Source organism: Lepidothrix coronata, unplaced genomic scaffold (assembly GCF_001604755.1).
Source record: "Lepidothrix coronata isolate B3197 unplaced genomic scaffold, Lepidothrix_coronata-1.0 Scaffold3, whole genome shotgun sequence".
Lineage (NCBI taxonomy): Eukaryota > Metazoa > Chordata > Aves > Passeriformes > Pipridae > Lepidothrix > Lepidothrix coronata.
In genome coordinates this window covers 6,292,094-6,306,866 of record NW_016690183.1, presented here as the reverse complement: position 1 = coordinate 6,306,866, position 14,773 = coordinate 6,292,094, and positions in this window count along the sequence as shown.

Genomic DNA, 14,773 nt, shown 5'->3' with positions numbered 1-14,773 from the left:
ACAGCTGGATAAACACATCATGGGGTGGGTGAGCAACTGGCTCAGGGGTCAGGCACAGAGAGTTTCAGCAAATGGGGTAACATCAGGCTGGTGACCAGTCATTAGTGGGGTTTCACAGGACTCCATCTTAATCCCACTTCTCTTCAACACCTTCATAAATGACTTGGATGGAACACTAAGCAAGTTTGCCAGTTGTAGTAGATTGGGAGGAGCTGTTGACCCCCTCAAAGGCAAGGAGGCCCCACAGAGAGACTTCGACAAATTGAAGGGCTGGGCAACCCCCAACCCTATGAACAAAGACAAGTGTCAGATTCTGCACCTGGGATGGGGCAGCCCTGGATGTATGGACAGACTGGGGAATGAGATGCTGGAAATCAGTGCTGTGCAAAGGGACCTGGAGGTCCTGGTCAATGGCCAGTTGAATATGAGTCATCAGTGCCCTGGCAGCCAGGAGGGTCAACCATGTCCTGGGGGGCATCAGGCAAAGCATCACCAGCCGGTCAAGGAAGGGGATTGTCCCACTCTGCTCTGCACTGGGGCAGCCTCACGTGAAGTTCTGTGTGCAGTTTTGGGCACCACTATATACAAAATATATAAAGCAATTAGAGAGTGTCCAAAGGACGGCTGTGAAAATGGCCAAGAGCCTTGAGGGGAAGCCATATGAGAAGTGTCTGAGGTCACTCAGTCTGTTCAGCCTGCAGAAGAGGAGACTGTGGGGAGACCTCAAAGCTGTCCAGAGCTTCCTCACAAGGGGCAGGCACTGCTCTCTTCTCTCTGGTGACCAATAATAGGCCCCAAGGGAACAGTAGGATGCTGTGTTAGAGAAGGTTTATGTTGGAGACTGGGAAAAGATTCTTCACTTAGAGAATGGCTGGGCATTGGAACAGGGTCCTCAGGGAGGTGTTCACAGTACCAGGGCTGTAAGAGTTCAGGAAGCATTTAGACAGTGCTCTCAGGCACATGGTGTGTTTCTTGGGGCTGTCCTGTGCAGAACCAGTAGTCAGACTTCAATGATTCTTGTGGGTCCCTTCCAACTCAGGATATTCTATGATTCTATTATTAAAAGGCAATTTCATTGAACTAGGGCTTTCATTCTTGGGTTTCTTAGAGGAGAGGAGACTACCCATGGAGCTTTAAGGCTTTTTAATGGAGGAAAATCAAATACTGCCTATGCACAGTCTTCTGACTCCATGTCACTAAGAGGAAAGCAGCATGAACTGTGGAGAGCTGCCCCTAAAGGACTCCTTGCAGCATCTGCTGGAGATCTTCCAAAGAGTAATGCTACTCTGCAGTGTAAAGAAATGATTTGATAATACCCCCTCTGTAGCTTGGAGAGTCAGATAAAGGCAGCAAGAAGAGATTTAATTTATACTTCAGAGGCTTACAGTTGTGTTCTGCTAACGAAGTGGTCTGACTGTTAGCTTTTCTTGCTGAAAAATATAAAGACTGATAGGTCATGTTAATGACATTATTATCAGTAGTTTCAGGGATGACATACATATTCTGTGCCTGATATTTTGCCTAGAGCTATATGAATCTAAATAGTCAATTGATACAATCCAGCCAATTCTGTGCTAGAGAGGCTAAAGGAAAAGTGAAAGTAGCAGCATTACAAGTAATGAAAGATAATTTTCTAAATTTCTATTTCCTTAAATAGATTAAATGAAAATTCTCCCAAGAATCAATTCACATTAAGTGATAACAGGGTAAAATATTGTTCAAAATGAACATAAACAAAACAAAATTAATCCATACCCCTTAAATCTCCAAGTATTTGTGTTAATTTTGAAGGAGCTGCCAAAACCTCTGCAGCTTCCTGAATGAACTGTTATTACTTACATTATGCTCACACAGCTTAACCTGGACATTCCACAACTCAGGAATGAAAAATCACTGATCATCAATACTCACAGCATTCTTCTGTGTTTGCTGCATACTGCAGGTATGACGGTAAGAGAAGCACGCTATGCTCAGAGGTCTCTCAACATGGGAGTTCTGTTCTCCTCATGAGCTGCCTTCCTCCTACCCTGTGAACTGCTTGTTTTCATTTTTTTGACCATCTTGTATTTTGTGTTTCCTCTTCCCTCCTCTGCCCACAACAGTTCTTAAAGATCCCTTTAAAGAAAAAGTTTTCATTTCCCTCTGCACATTACATGCAGATATGCAGACCTACTCATCTGTCACTTAATGGTGTTTAAATCGGTGATGTTATACCAATGTTAAGGTGGTGTGAAAGGGCAATTTGGCTCTGTCTAGTCTTCATCTGTTCAAGCTCATAACAGCACACTGAGTTCCAAATAATTAGGAGCTTCTCTCCAGCTGGTGTTTTGGTAGGAAAGGTGGTTGAGCAACCAGTCTGGATTTTCCTACATCTGAAAGAGCCTGAAGATGCCTTGAACATTACATACACTTTCCTAATATGTTTTCAGTGTCGGCTATAGCACAGCAGTGGGTGGAATGACAAATAGGTATTCTTTGGGAACGAATTGTCACTGTCAGGGTTCAGAGGGGTTCAGAGGAATTCAGAGCAGTAAATTTATATTTATTTACCGGTGCTTTTTACTGTTTACCAGGATTTTTCTCCTGCCCAATTCATGCAGCTATATTCAGAGAACTCTCTCTGTTTTGTTGCCAGATCTCCCTTGGACTTCATCTCCTGCAAAGTCTGCACACTGATGAAGGAATACAGGGACTTTGAGTGATATTTTGCATATTCAGGTTTCTCTCCTGGTCCTGCTAGTGATCTGCTGTGCCACCTTTCTATGCAGGCTTTTTGGAGACACATGAAGCACAAGGTTAATGGGGTGTGTATTACACAACTTAATGTTACTGATTAGATTTATTTCCTTTAAAACTAAGAGATATATTTTTCTGCAATAGGTTGTGAAGCAACAAATGGGTAAGATGTCAAACTTGCTCACCTCTCAACCTCTCCTTAATAGTATATTTTAAAAATGAAAAGGGAATATGAGGGCTGAAACCAGTCAATGGAAAACTTAACATGCCATTATATAGGCTTTCGGATATTATAATTCTGTTTCCACTGGACTTCCATCCAGAAATTCAAGTGGTTTCTGTTAATAGCTAGAGCATAGTGAAGATTTCTAATTTAATATCTGAAAAACTGTTTTAAAGAATAACTACATTAACAAGTATTACGAGCTTCTTGCTTAGACTAAAAGAACTTATTCTTTTAATACACCTAACTCCAGGGTGGGATTTTTTCCCATCTTCTGCCTCCTCTTGTCTTCATTTCCTTGGGTTTCACAAATATAGAGTAACAATTAGTTATGACTCAGACCAAGGTGGTTAACACAGTACTATTAATAAAACCGTTCAGGGGAATTATAAACTACCTTTGCATTCACAGAGTACATAGGTAGCAATATTTATCCATGCATTATACATCAGGAGATGATGAGCTGGATAGGGCAGATTGTATTAGGGTGGATAAATTAGGAACAGATGATTAGGATTTCTTTTTCCCTGTTCTTTCCCTTTGTCTCCTCACCTCTTAAGTTATTTGTATAAAACTTGTAATGCTCCCTCTGCATTTCCAAGATTCGTTCAATTATAATATTATGGGAGGAAAACTGAAACAAGAAGTATCACTACTAAAATAACAATAACAACAGCTTTGCAGAGGAGAGAGGATATAGTAAATGCTTGATTAAAACAATTCCCAACATTATTATTTGCACTTCCATCATTTATCTGGAGGAAAAAGTGATAAAGTCACTAAAGGCTCATGGCATGCTATTTAGACATAAAGAAACGTCAAGAAACTCTTTCCACAAACACATTAGCACTGGAGCTAACCTAATATATTGCTAATAACTGTGGCTCATGTAGAGCTTGCACATCACATCTTTGAACATACAGAAAGTAAAACTGCAAATTACTTCATATATAAGTCCTGAAATGGCTGTCCTTAGATGATAAAGAACCAATAATACTATTGGATCACACAGTGACATTAAACATCAGCTTCAGAACAGTGTAGCTTAGTGGTGAAAGAATTTATTTAGATACGCTGTCTCATCCACAGAAATGACAAAATGTGTATTAATTTAAGTGGTGCTCAGATCTCATCCCCAAAGTGTCACTAGCTGTATTAAAGCATGACCTAAACAGGGGTTTACAACTGTCTTACTGAAAACACACATACACACACAAGGAAAAACCCCAAAACTTCAAAATCTCAACCTGCTGAGACAACCTATTAAATAATGTTAAACAATCCATCAAATAGTCCTGAATTTGCTGTTTAATTTAATTTTAAATAAGATTGCACTAGATCTGACAAAAAGAAAGTGGCAATGTTTTTCATTGGCAGTAAAATTTCAGTGGGAAAATGGTCTGCATTTTCAATAAACACTTCAGCACAGTTGCAACTCTCTGATTCAAATATTTGAAATATTGAAGAGGCTTTGCTATTTAAATTATGGATTTCACAAAGGAACCAGGATATATCTGAATGAAAATTTTTCCCTATTTTCTGAACAAGTCTAACTGCCACACTATAAAGAGAAGTTTGCTCACTTATTGAGTTATACATACCTAAAACCTTTCCTTTATGTACTATTGCTGGGGGGGGAGACACATCTGGAAGGGGAGGATGAGAAGAATGGGACATTAAGAAGAAATTTTGACATCAAAAGTTACTGCAAAAGAAAAAGGAGGTACTGCCCATTTTCATTCTTTGTTTACTTTCCTTTTCTTCTCATTACTAACTCACTTCAAGAAGCAGTACATTCCACTTCAGATTTCTTCAGCAAACTTTGCAACTTTGCATGACACATTCTTTTTTATTTTTAATTTTTAGTGAAAAGGTAAAAAACTATCTTGTATTGCAACTATGATGTATTTAAAACTGCTTTTTTTCCAGTACCATTTAATGGAAAAAGTATAGGCTTGATTATTATTAAGCTGTATATATAGTTACATACACACACACAAGCACATGTACACACTCCTTTCTGTGGCTTGGAAAAATTGCAAAGGACAGATGGACTTGGGAGGGGTTTCACAAGTACTGCAAAAGGTCTCATGTACTCATTTGTTTACACCAAGTATTTAAAAACACATAAATCAGCCACTTCAGGGCAAGCAAAGCAATAAAAAAAGGAGATGCAAGTAAAACACATATGTACAGAAAGCTAACATATCTGCAGTAACATGCAATAAATGTGGAGAATGTAACCTGCTGTAGCTCATGCTGCTCTTTTTGCCCTTTTATTCTGCTTACCCAATGTTTACTATTGGGTTATAGGGATATCAGAAAGAAAAACATACAGTAAGAAGAGCATAAAACTAGTCTGCAGTCAGAAAAGGCCATAGACAAGAAGTTCCTGCACTCAGATTGAGGCTTATGTAGAGCCTGTACTTCAACACAAGAGAAAAGGTTCCTAAACAAGTCCTGGCCCATTGTAGTACACCAGGCTTGACAAAGACTTAATCCTACTGAGTAAAGGGCAGAGCTGTGCTGAAAAGTGGTGTTAAACACATTGAGTGAGAAATAGCATCTGAAAGCAATAAATCCCTTGAGGGGATGTATGAAGAAACTTTGAAGAAACAGCCTTTTCCCCTTCCCAGAAGCCTTTTTAGGACTGCTGTGTGTGGGAAGAGACAGGTAATTCCCAGAGAGGCTAGAGGGCTTGCATTTCAATGAGCGGTGCTCACATAAGTAATCTTTCAAGAACAATGTTTACTGGCCAACTCCCAAACTCTTTCTTTCCACTTATCTCCTAGCAGCCAGGACTTTGGTCCCTGATGGTCCTCGAAGTCCCTGGCAGTAATTGCTTCTCCTTTAGGAAAGCACTGGTAGCACCAGGACAGGTCTATCTACCTGTTCTGTACAAACACAAGTACCCTTTCATTCAGAAAAACAGTGCAGTAGGCCAGCTCACATCTTCTTCCTCTCTCTCTTGTTTTTCCCCTCCCCAGATGAATTTTTTTCTATATTTCTCCTAGTTGCTGAGACTGTAACTCAGCTAATAGAGCTGTAGAATCAACATTCTCAGCATTTTACAAAGATGATGTACTTAACACACCCATCTGCCTATGTTTGAAGATGCTGCATGCACTTCCAGTGCATACTTGGATTTGAGTGGCAGTGTGCTGCCCACTCCACAAAGCAGTTGGTTCATGCGAGACCCTCAGAGAACTTTGTGGTGCTCCACATATGAAAATGCATGTTTTGCTTTTAGCTTAAAGTCAGCAGAGTTTATTTAACCATCAAATTCACAAAGCCATTTTTTTTATATTTGGCAAAACATATTTATGTGGTCAGTCAAACGTGTAAGTCAATGAAATAGTGTAAGGAAGGATCTAATTATCCCAGTTAGTGGCTGGATCCATTCTTCTCCCTTTCTGCAGGGAATAGCTTCCACTGAGCTTCAGTTCCCACACTGTGAATAAGAGAGAAGAGGCCTGAAAATTTTGCACTTTCACAGTATACTCATTACTGAAATTCCTCAGAGCTTCCGAATTAAAGCCTTCATCTGAAGGCTTTTTGGGGATAAGTTTTTTTCTTTCTATTCATTTCTGGATAGATCATTTGAAATTGTGCAAAATCATATTTCCCCAGACAACAAAAAAATAAATCAATATGCTCTCCACTCCCAATATTTTTGTACAATTCAACAATCCCCCACATTGCTATTGTGTGTTTTCACTTGAGAATATAAAACCACTTTTCAGTAATGATGCCACTGGTTAGCATTTACTATAAGATCTGCAGCAATAAGAATCGAGGCATGGCAAAATTCATGGCATGCTCAGATTCACAGGGTGTGTTAAGAGATATTAGACTTTAACTACCATTGTGCCTGTAGTCCAGCTGAAGCAAGTTTGTGTGCTGATGCTAAACATGACCTTAATTTTGCTTAAATAACAAAAGGCAGGGAAATCTGCATGCCATGCTGATCTGAATGCAGAAAATCTGACAAAAAGTCATACAACTTCTGTATTTAAACATGCTCTTACTGGCAAAGCTGTTACAAAATCCAGCAACCCTGGACAACCCTATTTCCACTTCTTTGAATTCAATGTTTCCTATTTCAGCACAGGCCAGATGTAACAAGAGGGAAGAACAAAGTTTTACCTCTGCTGTGCATGATGAATGTGCATAATATTACAATATGCTAGACAAAATTATCCATTATTCATTGCAAAGGAATTATCCAGTCATTCAATATATGCCAACAGTCAGAGCAAAAATATCAGTATCAAAATTTCCTTAATCCAAATCACTATTAACTTCATTATGTTCTGTCAAATCTTGAAGAAACTGCATTTAATTTAATGAGCTGCTTCTATCCCTTAAGTAAAGAATTTTAGCAGCAGCATAACTGTAAGACAACTCAGAAGACCCTAAGGGGGTTTCTGAAAGCTCTCATAACCACTTATATTGTATGATACTGTTCAATCAATGCCATTCATTGAGCATTTTTTATGATATCAGAGCTTTAAAAGGCTGCATGCTTGGGTTCATGCACAAGACGAGATTGTATTGTTTACTATTTAAATGGTCAAAATTGCTTTAACAGGACCAGAGGTGCAATATACCATCTTTCACTGACTACTGTGTTCCCTGGTTTTCTTAATGTAATGGCTGCATAGATATGCTGGATTGGCTTGCTAAGAAACCACAATGCATCAGTCTTTCTTCAGATCTGCATCTGCTGTCAGTCTCCTCCACTGATGTTCCACTCTCAATTTTCCTTCAAGTCTTTTAGGCTTTCCTACTTTGTGCTTTCTCTCAGTTTCCTCATAAATCTCTTTGTTTAGTTCATGTGCAACTAAAAAGCAGTCCATATATTTACTCGCTACTGGTGAGCCTTCAAAGCAAGCCATATGGGGAAAACCACAAATGAGTGCCATGAAGGTGTTATTTAGAAAGTGATTGTATCATATCTGGTAGGCTTGTTACTCTTACAGAAATCCCCGGCAATAGCTACACTTTACTCAAGTGACAGAAAGACACTAAAATCCTCTCTTTCCAGGGACATGCACAGAGCACTCCTCATCACTGGGTGTCAGCTGCAGTTTTGGTCTCTGACGTACACCGAACAGAATTTAGCAACTGATAGGCAGAAGCCAATCTCCACAGTCAGAGGGGTTTATGTTCAAATTACACCAATTCATTCTGATAACATTGAAAATATCACAGGATAGTCAATGAAGTGTGATCCAGTGACATGCTTGCTATAAAAAGGGTCTTATTCACTCCAAATGGAATCCAAGTAGAAGAGTTGGATTACTACCACAAGTCATTTGAAGATGCACTTAATGTGCCTTATATTCATCTAATTTATAGAGTGTTTAGTGAGGGAAATATTGGCTAAGAAGTAACAAGGGATGAGATTCAGGTGCTTAACTATAGGCACCTAGCGCCATTTTAGATACACCCTGCTGTCTAAGACATTTGCAAAATACTTACAGGAGACATTTGAACAGACACTAAAGGCCCATACTGAAACACACAGAAACTTATCTCAAAATATGTAAAATGCACAATAATTGGAGGAAGTCAGAAATAAGAAAAACATTTTGTCTAAGAATAAACAGACAGATGCTTAGTTAAGGAATCTCCTTGTGCTTCACTGGCTGGGGTCATTGTAGGGCCTGGCAAATCAAGGGAGTTCTGCTTCGCAGGTTACTGGCTTGAAATCTTTGAAATTACCTAATGGATACAAAAAGTGGGAACCCACTCACTCTGTGCTAGAACTCAAATTAACCTTCAGGTTCACAAGCAAACACTTAGAAGTTGCTCATAATAATTCCATTGCTGTCATGAACAAATACGTTCAGATGATCACTTTAAAAAGTCTGGTGATCATCATCAGACTCACCAAAACCTCATTTCAAGATGTCAGAAAACTTAATTATAAAACAAATTAATATGTGCCATTGTGAGCATTATCAATTTCTGTTCGTACTTAACAGAGACAACTAATTCTTCTTCTTTTTCTGTGAACAGAGCAAACACAGGAGAGGAATGAGATATATCATGCACAGATGCTGAAAGATGGAATTAATGACTCCTAGGAAGGTTGGACTACAACTTTGGAGCCTGTTAAGGAGTGAGTATGGAACGGAATAGCTAGAACATTTCACAGAGTAACTGGTATCGTGCAGTGACTTAGATGAGGAGGATGGACATTAAATGAAAGCAATTAAAAAGCACTGCATTCAAATGTATGACTATTATGCCCACACTGCAGGAGACAGCAGGAGGCATTGAATCATCCAACATTTAAATCAACACCCCCTTAAAACAAAATGTATTCAGCTCAACGTGGGTATCTCCAGCAGGCTCCAGAAGTTCTGACAATGTGTGGCATGGTTTACTCACATAATGCTCTGCCCATAATGCAGCCACCATTTAGTAAGCAACTTGATTCAGAGGTATAGATAGTTTCTGATGAATCATAAAATGCTCAGAATCTGATTTAAGGGTTTTCTGTCACCACTGTAGATTTTCTAGTGCTAATTTTATGTAGAGAAGGGCTTTCAGGGACAGAATGATGATAAGGTTGAGAGGTGGAATAGGGAGGAAAAAAAAGAGAAAGGAGAAGTGAATTCAAGGGTCTTGGAAATTGACAGTGAAAGTGCTGCGGCAACATGCACGTTTTCTGCATTTTTGTTTTTGTTTTTTAAAAGCAGTGAATATTGAGGAGACATTAATCAAGTTGTTAAAAATCTGGCAGAATAAATGTGTCAACAAAACTCCTTTTTTAATCACATTCTATTAAAACACTTTGAAGGATTTCTATGGAAACAGTAGGCTGTTACAATAGGAAATACCCAGCATAGCTGAAAATGTCAATCTTCTTTTCAGCAGTGGACCGGCCATAAATAGAGATTCAGTGCAGCAAAATTCATATCACTTGGAAGCAAAGCCTCAAGTAAGGGAAGTACAGCAATGAAGGAACACTTAAAATCCAAGACAAAGAAAGCGAGTGCCTCTCTCAGTAGCAATAGCAGCATGCTAACAATAAAATATATAATTACGCTACTTTTGTTTTGGAAGAGTGTATTTGGATGTATCAGGATATAGCATCTACTTGGATATATGAGAATAGTTCTTGCTTCTAATATTTTTGCATTTGAAGATAACTCTCAGTGACAGAAAAAGAGGGATAGCTCACAAATTGCCCATTGTATTGGTTTGTCTTACAAACACCCCACATCACTCACAATTAGCAATACTGCCTCTGCATTACTTACTGCCCACTCGTGCCTTCTCTTTGACCATACCATTTTCAATGTCATGTTTAACTCTTTGATGTGCCTTTCCCAGTGCCCAGAGTAGAAGTACTTATATGGATTTTAAACACAATCCTAAAACCACATTGTATTCTTTAAAAGTGTGTAAACCAAGAAAGAGCTGCTCTTGCTCTTTTCAGAAGGTCCTCAGTTATGCACACACTCCTTCCCACATGCTTCCCACACAGAGATCCTATGACTGAAATAGCTTCTCCCTAAAGTGTGAAATATTGTGAAGGCTCACTTAAAATCTCAGACTGTTAATCTCACCGGAATCTTTAAATCTCTAAACCATAAAAAAAAAAAAAAAGAAAATTACCACTCTTTCAGTACTCTACTTGTTGAGCAATGTATGTGAAGAGCATATTGGTCCTTACTACTAATAAGCACTTCAGTAACTTCCAATGAACAAAACAGGTACCAAAATGCTTACATAAATAAAGATTTTTTTCCTATACTTTGCAAAAGAGTGCAGGGAAGCACAGAGACATCGTAAACATACTTTTTATGACTGTTTCTTAAATTCTGCCTCTGAAATTCTGGATGGCCACCTCTTGTGTGCCACCATTTTGCACACAAATTGGAGTCAAAGGATTCTCCTGGTGGCAAGTGGTAGTTTGGATAAATGAGGCAGTGATTCACTGGTGATGTATATGGTAGAAGCTACTGGTCTTGGCTGCCATAATGCTTCTGTGTTAGATTGGTATCACTGCCTCCTTTAGTCATCAAACACATGAACTGCTGTCAAGTACTAATAAAAATGCACTATTTTTTCCCATGTTTCTTATTTCCCAAGAACAGCATGCTTCTCACATATGGACGATGAAATCTGGAGGGCAATGACATAATTTGAAAGAAACGTTGCCTGTTGCATTGTTATTTGTTGACAGGTCCATTTATTTAAGTGTGCCAAAGTAATAACAAGTTGGAATCTAAGATAAGCATTCCAGAACATATTATTGAGGAATGCTGTGGGCAGCATTGTGTTTCATGCCCTGTGTTGCCTGTTGTATCAGTAATGAGTTCATGACTAAATATGTTTTTGGGCATTTGCCAAACTAATGGGATTGTGAAAGGCTGAGAACCGCAAGAATGATGGCCTGATACTACAGAGCCCAGCAATGCAGAAGGTCTTTTCTAGACCAGCAGAGGATTTCTCTGTAAATTATGCAATTACAGCTGATTAGCGTCAAACTCAAGTGGACACAGGGATTGAATCAACACCATACAATTACACTGCACAGAATAAAACAGAACAGCACTCCACTACATTAAATAGGACTTTAGCAATACAGATGACATATCTACTACAAAAGTAACTATTTTGTCAATGATAAGTTTTTTTTTATTGCAGTCTAGTCTCAATCACTGCACACAAAGATTAGGGGGAAAAAAAAAGAGTCTAAAACTTGGAATTTGTATTTTACTTTGGAAAAAAGTTCCAGTGTTCAGATGCTTACAAGGAAACAGAACATCCTGACCCTGTAGCATCCAGTTTGTAAAATTTTTGGGAAGTCTGCCTCTAGCTGCAATTGGGACCATTGATTTAATTTTTAAAAACAGTGTCTTATGCTTGATTTGAAGAGGATGGAAAATTCCTAGGGGACAATACCTTCCAAACCCCATGTTTCTTTGAGAATGCTTTGAACTGGGTATCCCAAGGATGACCCATGTTTACATAACTAGTTTCTTTTTAAAACTTAGGTGATTTTCTGGTTGCCATTTAGAACACTGAGATTTTTAAGTATAGTCAGAACTGAATCTTAAAATTAGTACAATCAACCAGTAAAAAAAAAAAAGTTACTTGCAGGTAGGGAATTTCTTTTTCAGCAAGTTCAATAACTTGTTCCATGCCTACATTAGGAAATATAGCAAAGATGCAGTTTGAGTTACTAAAAAAAAAAATCACTGCATAAAATACTTCATATTGTACAAGCAAGGAAAATCATAAAAACTTCTGTCAAAAAGGAAAGAAGTGGAAAAAAAAAATCACCATTTTATCATTACGAGAAATGGTAGAAAGTTCAGAAAGGTTCAGGTGGAGAAACAAATTTCTGCAGCAAATTGTACACCAGATTTTTTACTTTTTACATATTGCTCTATCAGTCCAGCCATCCTGCTACATTAACACTGGGTGAATAACTGCTCATCAGTACAAGATATAGGTTCACAACTGACAGTAACTATCTCACATCCAGAATGTAAAATCCATAATTTAAGTATAACAGCACAATGAAAATTTGTCTTGGGTGAAAATCTCTTCATTTTATTGCAGGTTTGAAGAATAAAGACATATAGAAATTAACAAAGTATTAACAGAATATGTTGCGAAGACTTTAGGGAATGAGTTTGAATCAATTTTAATGACCAAAAAAATAGCTAGGGGCAATTGCTGACTGGCAATTCTTCCTAAGATGACATATGGCACCACTCCTGACACCACAAGGCTAACAGTGCTACATGATTTTGTTTTGTTTCTTCTGGCGATATTACCAGAAAGGGGAGGATTTCAGTGAATCACAGTGGATCTGCTACCTCTTGGATTTTCACTCACTGAGATGCACAGTTATATTAACATAGTGAAAATGGCTTTATGTTATTTTCTCAAGTTGTTGTCAGGACTTGTTTCTCAAACATTACTCTAGCTGCTTTTAAAATGTCATTTTAGCATGTGTGTTTCATTCATAAAATCAAAAGCATGTTATCTTTTAACAAATGTAATCCTGAAGAACTGATCTGTTTTGAATTCTACTGTTTTTCTTGTTGACAGCAAAATACATGCCTCTGAGATGGAATTACTGAGCAAAAGTACTTGATTGTGTTAATAGCCTTCATATGGGTAAAGGAAAATTAATTAAAGTAAATATATCTGTGTACACAGACAAAAACAGCAATTGAACATCTTGGGAAAAAAAAAGACCTCTTTGAAGACTTAGGACCCATGTTAATTTTAGAGGTACTTGAAAGTCATTCTGCTTAACTAAGGAACAGCTTAACTAATGAAACCTCTGTCTTTACAGATATGTCCCTTCTGTCTCATGAAGAATTTCCCCTTGCATTAACTTCCCTCCCATTTTGTTGCTGACATCCAAGATGATGTCTCTTATCCACCAGAGATGACATGTCCTGTCACTTGTCCAGAGTGGTACTGAGATCTGAAAGCCTTGTAAGACAGAGGCCACACTTGTTCCTCCTGCTTTATCCTCACTGTGTCTTCCTTCTGGGCTCGCTACCCATCTTGGCTGATCATGCCTAGAAACCTGCACAGGCAGACCCATCTTTGAGATGTCTATTTGCCTGCCAAGCCTGGCTGGAATGACCATGAATTAAATAACAAAAATTGTGGCAGAAAGGGTGAAAGACGGGGAAGAGAAGAAAGCAGAAAGTCTGAAGACTGACAGATAAATACAGACCACTTACTTAATTCTTGTCTCCTTACAAGGATAAGGAAATTAAAATAAAAATTACATATCTAAACCAGCGAGAAGATGGATCAGAAGATGCTGTAATTACATGTTACTCAGACCACAGTCTTAAGGGTACCCAGCTATAGCACAGCAGATATGAAGCACATTTATTAAGCTTTTGTCTCTCATATTAAAAAAAAAAAGAGTGTGAATAAAAAGTAATTTCTTTCAACCCTTTTCAATAAGAAAGTATCTTCTGTAACATCAAACTATAGCTTTTCATGAATTTGTTTTAACTCACTAATACAAGATTTCAATATTACTTGGGAACAAGATTGGACTTTTTCTGTGTATTATTCAATACCTGTTTCAGATACAGTTTGAGGTAAGGAATATTAATCAGGGTGTAGTTGACTGTTGGTATTTGGTAAAACATTTAATTGGAGTTCAGCATGGAACTGGGGCAGGATCTAAAGTCTCACTCCAATTGTTCCAAGGCCATTTGTATATACATATGTGAAACTTTTGATGGCTGCTTTTCTTTGGGAAGTGTCCGTTTCATCAGTCAAAGACACTGTGCAGGAATCAATTAAAGTTTAGTGCATTGTTCACCAAAGATGAAATTCTGGAATATAAACCCCCTCCAGACTCTCTTAAAAAATCTGGGACCAGTTCTCTATTAATCTATTGGTTCGTGTCAGGCTTTCCTTCCTCAGTAAACATCCTCAGTGGTGTGCTTAGCAACCCAATAAAAAAGAATAATTCCAGCGTGCTTGCACAAGCATTGGAGAGCACTGAGTACAGCAATGTTGGAATGAAAAAACTGAGAGTATGAAGTGAGAGTATGACAGAAGTGGCTATGCAAACGTACCAAAATCCAATTTACCAGATGGCGTCAGAAGTAGAAAAAAGGAGGGAAGAACACGGAAAAATATTCCCCAGTGGGGCTTTCCTGAAGATCTCATGCTGCTGCTAAGAAGAAAATTTCAAAATTCCAGAAGGTCAGTGCAGAATTCATACTGTTTCTGCCAAAAGAAATGTGAACATGTGTCCGGGGGCAGGGTTTGTACACTTAGAGCAGGTGTTAACATCAG